This window comes from Camellia sinensis, chromosome 12 (assembly GCF_055761805.1).
Source record: "Camellia sinensis isolate YWXY chromosome 12, ASM5576180v1, whole genome shotgun sequence".
Taxonomy (NCBI): domain Eukaryota; kingdom Viridiplantae; phylum Streptophyta; class Magnoliopsida; order Ericales; family Theaceae; genus Camellia; species Camellia sinensis.
In genome coordinates this window covers 61,689,032-61,696,018 of record NC_138972.1, presented here as the reverse complement: position 1 = coordinate 61,696,018, position 6,987 = coordinate 61,689,032, and the positions used below count along the sequence as shown (strand labels likewise).

Here is a 6,987-nt window from a genome sequence, read left to right as displayed (position 1 = left end):
TTGACTATCAATGACAATTGAAAATAAATAGACCAAAAATAAGATTACGATGAAAGTGTAAATGTGATAAGTGTAATTAACTCAAAAAATAAAAAATGAAAATGATACATATGCAGAAAGGGTTTATCCGATTTCATTACTACTGAATATGAGATTATTACTCTTTTAAGAAAAAGTAAATTACATTTTATCCTTTATGTATCACCATTTTCTCATTTAGAAATAAAAAATTATTTCTCTCCATCACCTCCTCCATGCAAACCAAAGCAACACACACTCCTCAAAAGAACTCTACTAAAGTCATAATTTTATTTATTTTATTTTTTTTTGAGATTAAAAATATAAAAAACTGAAAGAATAATGTTAAAACTATTTTTCATATGATTAAATATTAATATTTTCATATGATTTCTCTCTCTCTCTCTCTCTCTTTTGAGGTAAATAAATTTTTTTAAATTAGTTTGTCTATTAAATTAAATTTCAGCCAAACGCATATGATGATAGGATGAATTGGGTTGATATTAATTGTGTGAATGTATTGGTTTAGACAGAGAAAATAAAGAGTGAAATGTTTGCCGTGTATGTATTATTAATAATGCAATGTAACATGTGAGGTAAAAGAGTGCTTGTATTGTATTTATTTATTTATTTATTTGTATTACTTGTCCTATAAATATATGAGTGAGAGTGACCGCGTATGCTGCTTCATTAAATAAAAATGTCGTCGAAACAAAGAGATATATAAGTTAATGTAAATATGTAGTCTTCAGATACATATTTAAGATAGATTGTGTACTAGGTCGGTTAGTTATTGGGAGTTTCTATTTACACAATATAAATAATTTGATCACATTTGTTTGGCTCCATAAAATGGAGGGAATTAAGGATTTGGTGAGATTGAGTGGGAAAATTATTAGTGTGGTGATATTAGGTTGGAGATATAGGAAAAAAAAGTGTTTGTTTATATACCACCGGATTAGTAATACTATAGATAGTATTAATATATAAAATTAATAATTTTTTTTAATTTTTAGTAATTTTTTAATATTATAATTATTTTTTTGAAAAATTTAGTGTAAAATCCCTCTCCCATTTTTAATAATGAAAAGATCCATAATATTATTTTATGATGTCTAAAGTCTCTCAATCCTACACCCATATATCACAGAGAAAAATCAAATTAATCTGTAAAGGAGTTGCGAAAGAGGATGAGGTAGTGAAGATGGTTATGATCCAAGCCAGTACATTGACCGCAAAGTCTCCGCAATAGACAGACTCTAAGGCCGAATCCCCACCATTGTGTTAGCCCAAGGCAAAGGCGGCCACACCACCACCACCACCACCATCACCACCACCACCACCACCAGGTCGGCCTCCAGAAAACACCTCGTTACCACCAAGAGGAAGCAGATTCAAGCCATCCTTAACTCTGTTCAACTCCCCTTCTTCTACTCCACTACTTTCCCTATCCAGATCCACGTTGGTTCTAGTTCCTTCACTCTTCTCGAATCTAGTACTGTTCTCCCCATCAAGATTCATAGGAAAGGGGAGAGTGTGGGAAGATTTTGAATTTGCTGTTTGTTTGGGCTGATGAAGGATCGGAGTTGAAGATTGATGTGTTGGTTGTTTTCAAAGGAGAAGATGTTTGTCTTAGTCTCAAGAAAGGAGGTACTTTAAATAGGATAAGGACAACTTTAAAATATCTATACCCAGTTGAACACATCCCCTTCAAAATTGAGGTGGACGTAAGCAATCTAAATATTGAAGATAAGGTATTCATGCACGATATTGAGGTCCACCCATCGTTGAAGCTTCTCAGTAAAGATGAGAGTATTCCCATACGCAAAGTTGTGGCGATGACATTGGAAAACTCTGAACTTGCACTGTAGGCACCGGAGCAACACAACGCAAGGAATTTGCAATTTTCACTGGCCCAAATCAAGAATTTTCAGATAATGAAATTCGCTTAGCTATTGTAGTGCTTTCAGATGCCCAGTGAAAAATATTATGACTTTTGTTCACAACATAATCAAATGCAAGTTAGTTTTTTTTTTGTTCACAACTAGATCATTTTTGTTGTTATAATAAACATGTAGGGTGGCGTGAATTATTGTGAAATGTTATTGAACAATTTTAATGAGATGACTATTTTAATGGGACTCTGTAGATGCACATCTTCGACCAGGCACATGTTGTGTTTTCTTGGTAGGATTGTCTTGCACTTTTGTGCATAACAATCATTGCGTTTGCTTCGTGTATTGGATTGAATTTCTCTGGTTTGGACTAGAGAAATTCTCTGGTTTGAATTGAATTTTCTCTGGGTTGGTCTAGAGAAATTCTCTAGTTTGGACTGAAATTTCTCTGGATTGATTTAAGAGACTTTAGACATTATGAAAATATTTGATGTCCTTTATGATATAAAATCTTAATACCAGGGACACTAAAAAAAAATCTCCTATTTTTTTTTTTTTGTTTTACAAAAATATAATTTTGGCTTAAAAATTATTTAAAAATTCACTAATCCCCTTACTCAATTTCTAATCTCAACCCTCCCGTAGCTTTGTTAGTCTTACCATATGTGGTGATTAAGTCCAAGGAGACAGTTAATCCTCTCATTTATATTCTCAACTAAACATACTTTAGGTGAGTCTCACATATTATTAATCTAATCCTCCTTCCCAAAGAGCCAAACAATTATGGCATTTGCGCACATCCTGATTCAATACATATATTAGAGGGAAAATTAAAAAAAAATAAAATAATGGTTGGACCATTGTAACAAAATAAATTCTGAATTTTTAATTTTTTTTAATTTAAATCATGATTTTTTTATTTGTTTTCAATATAAACTATTTGCATATTTTCATTAACTAAAATTGACCAAAAAAATAGTATTTGTCATTAAACTCAATGTAAATATACATAAAATATCTAAAATACACATTTTCATTGAGTTGAATGACCTTTTTTTTTTTACTAAACAAAAATAGACAAATGGTTTAGTTTGAAAAAAAAAAATTAAAAGTTCAGGATTTAAATTGACAAAATTAAAAATTTAGAATTTATTTTATTACAAAGGTCAAACCCTTATTTTTTTAATTTTTTTGTAATTTTCCCTACATTAAATGATTGTCAAATATCATCTTTTGCTAAATACACAACTCATTAAAGGGTCATGGGAAATGTTAATGACCTATAATGGATAATCATTAGTCTTAACATACATGTAAAATGTGTATAAAAAATAAAATATATAAAAAAATGAAAAATACATTAAAATTGTTATTACTTTGATATTTTCTACACCTTAACAAGAACTCTATGTGCTGTCATTGGTATAATATTTTTTTTAACACGTGATTAACATGAATGAATCATTATTTCTTCTTTTGGTACCTTCTCTAAAAATTTTGATACTCTATCCAATATAATACTTATATATTTTATTAGTAAGGGTGTGATGTACTTAAACATTAAAGAATGAAACAAATCCATGAACAAAACGGATGTAAAATGACATATATGTAATAAAAAAAACTTATATATTTTCCAATGTACCAAACACGTGGTAATAAAACCATAAGTCAATCAGTAAACATTACCACTATCTAAAAATAAATTTAAGAAGAACATATGTGAATAAGTTACTCCAATTAATTGAATAGACTAACCATAAAGCTGCCATAAAGCTGATTAATTGGAGTAACTGATTCACATATGTTCTTCTTAAATTTATGTGAATCAGTTACTCCAATTAATTGATTCACATAAAAAATGTGATTAAAAAAATGAATCAGTTCTTCTTAAATTTATGTGATTAATTGGAGTAACTGATTAATCAGCTTTATGTGAATCAGTTACTCCAAACAATCCAATATAACAGCCTAAAAACTCCTTAGTCTATTTTTTCCAAACATAACACTCCAGCAAACAACAACAATTAAGGAGATTATAATAATAAATGAGTCATTATACATTCAAAATAACTAAATAGATTACCAAAAAAAAATTATGAAACTAAATGAAATATAACTCCAACATATAAGATTTATTGAAAACTTTCCCTTTAAAAAAATGTGTAAACATCACCAGCTGAAAATCATGTAATAGTTACATTTGTAACAGGTTATAGATAAGATAAGAGCGTAAATTAACCAGTGAAAACCTTATATCTTTTCCCACATTCCAAACGTGTGTTAATAAAATAGTAATAATTCAATGTGTAACCATCGCCAGCTGAAAATCATGCAATTATAACATTAGTAACAGGTTATAAATCATAAGATAAGTTACACTTTGTTTCCCTTAAATTTTATAATTTTTCTGTTGACTCATAAAATATTTTTTCCCCACTTTTTGCCTCTAACATTTGTAATTTTTTTTTTTTTAATATTTTACTTCCAAAACTAACTTCCGTCTAATTTGAAATGAAAAATGCCACATTGGCATAAAAATAGGTAAATTACACTTACCCCTCATTTAAGTTTCATATTTTTTTAACTTTGGCCCTTAAAGTATTTTTTTTCTTACTTTACCTCTTAACATTTGTAATTTTTCTCAATTTACTCCCTAAACCATCTTATGTCCAATTTTGGGACCAAAAACTCAAAATTTCAAATCCAAACGCAAATTCCAATCCCCTCTCTTCTGTAAAAAAAAACATTTTGTTAATTTTTTTTCCAAACTAGTTTCTAATTTTTTTTATTTAAAAAAAAATGTCACGCCCTGAATAATTAATACAAAACAGATTCACCATTCCAACATAATGATACAAATTTGACAGATAGTCAAAAAAATTAAGCAGATAAAATATTTGAACAAATATTTAAAAGTGATATTTATTCATAAATCTCTCTTCACCTACTTATGTTCCACTTACTCCAAATTATTTTCTTATGTTCCAATAAGTCCTATGGGTGACATAGTTACCAAAATATCCCTAATAATATTTACATTGACAGTATAAATGTTTCATGATGTGAACATTCACACTGTCAAATATGAATGATTATATCACCAAGTTACTAAGCATTCAAAAAATATTTGTAAGGTTAAAATTGTCCATAATATACCTTAAATATGCGAATTAGGATTTGGTAGGTCAAATGTCCAAATAATAGGACTTATTAGAATACAAAAATATATTATAGACTAATTGGAATATAAGTGCTTGAAAAAAGATTTCCTAATAAATCCCCTATTAAAAAATTAAGCAGATAATTAAAAAATTCAACAGATATATTAAGGGTGAAATTGAAAACAAAATGTCTTCTAAAATAATAAATGGATTTCTCATCAAACTGGGTGAATCCCTCACCAACAAAAAATATCTACTAAACCTAATGTCTTAGACAATTGTTAGATTTGACTTTTCAACAATTTTCTCAAAAAGAATTTTTATAATTAAAAATAAATAAAAATATTTTTTTACCGAAAGATCTTATTGAAAATTTTATGAAGATTGCCAAGTCTGTATGTCATTTTTAGTCAATTCCCTAAATTGGGGTCATCAATGGCCAAGTCTTGTGGTATTAGTGAATAAAATTAATATACAATGGATTGAATTTGAAATTGTTGAAACTGTGAAGATCGACAAAGATGATTTTCGAAGCTTAAATAAATTTCTAGCAATAATCAAATAAGCTACTGCAGTTATGAGAGTAAGTCCAAGAATTATTACGACACAAATTGTGTCTATTATAGCTGAAAATATTATATTTAATTTTGTCAACCTACTCAAATTTAATTACTCTATCCTTCATCTTGTACAAATTTAATCTCCAAGAAAAATGAAAAATAGTGAAAATTTTATGACCCAATCGTTGAAAAAATTGATAGGCTCATATTTTTCATAACATATTATACAGTATTCTTCAACATGATAAACAAAATATGCTACCAAAATGAGATAATTGTAATCGTAAATTATGAAAACCTCCAAACTGGTGTATGACAAAGTATAGGAAATGCTCCAAATGCTTGAAGAATAAATAATTAAAGTACTAGATTTCTATTCTACTATTTGGGAACGGTATGGGATCAAGCGAGGGGCCCGAATTCATTAAAATTCAATGAAAAAGATGGACATTTGTATCTGTAAAAAATAGGATAGGAATCTTGCAAGTTGAAGACATAACAATGTGATTGACATGATAACTAAAACCAAAGTGATTGGAATACCCACTAACAATGGATCATACTTAGTAGAGATACCACTATATGTTTGTTTGTTGTATTTTAAGTTCAATAATTCAAATTTATAAAAGATTTATTATCTTGTTGCAAGAACCGTAATTGATCTTTCATTTCTGTATATTTCAAATTCTTAGTTAAAATTTGCTATATGTCTATAAAAGAGTGTGAATTGCGTTTGGTAAATGTAGTCTTAGAGCATCTTCAACGATTGAACAAAATTTTCACCAAATTTGAGTAAAAAAAAATCAATTTTTTCATTCTGATACCAACAGCTCCAACCGTTCACTGTAGTGTGCATCAAACAGAGAGGGTCGTCTAGAGGGTCGACCGACCGGTCAACCGGTAAGAGCAAATTTGAAGTTTTTGCCTTCATTTCTATTGCTTCAAAAAATTTGCTAAGGTGGTCGACCGGTCGACCCCCTAGTGTAAAATTTTCACAAATTTTTGCTTTAAAAAGGTCATCCGGTGAGACATCCGGCCGGACGTCCGGTGGGTCCAACTCAACGGCTATGTACAGTGAATTGGAGAAAGGGGCAAGTCGTCCTCAGTTTGATGAAACGTTTGATATTTTCTCAATTTGATACTGTTTTGGTGCAACCGTTGGAACACAAAAAGCATCTTTTTTTCATAAAATTTGAATTTGATGTTGGATTTGGTGAACGATTGGAGATGGCCTTATAGAGAGAAGAAATGAGCAAAAGTAGTCATCTTTATCTTTCTTGTAATCTTGCAAGTATTTTGTAATTTTCAAGTATTCAATAAAAATGTGTGTGTGGGTTTTTTTAATTTTTT

At 29.2% G+C, this 6,987-nt stretch overlaps 1 pseudogene; it reads left to right on the top strand.

Moving 5' to 3' along the window:
- The first annotated feature begins 870 nt into the window (after positions 1–870).
- LOC114260695 (uncharacterized) lies at positions 871–1,889 on the top strand (annotated as a pseudogene).
- Positions 1,890–6,987: the final 5,098 nt, after the last annotated feature.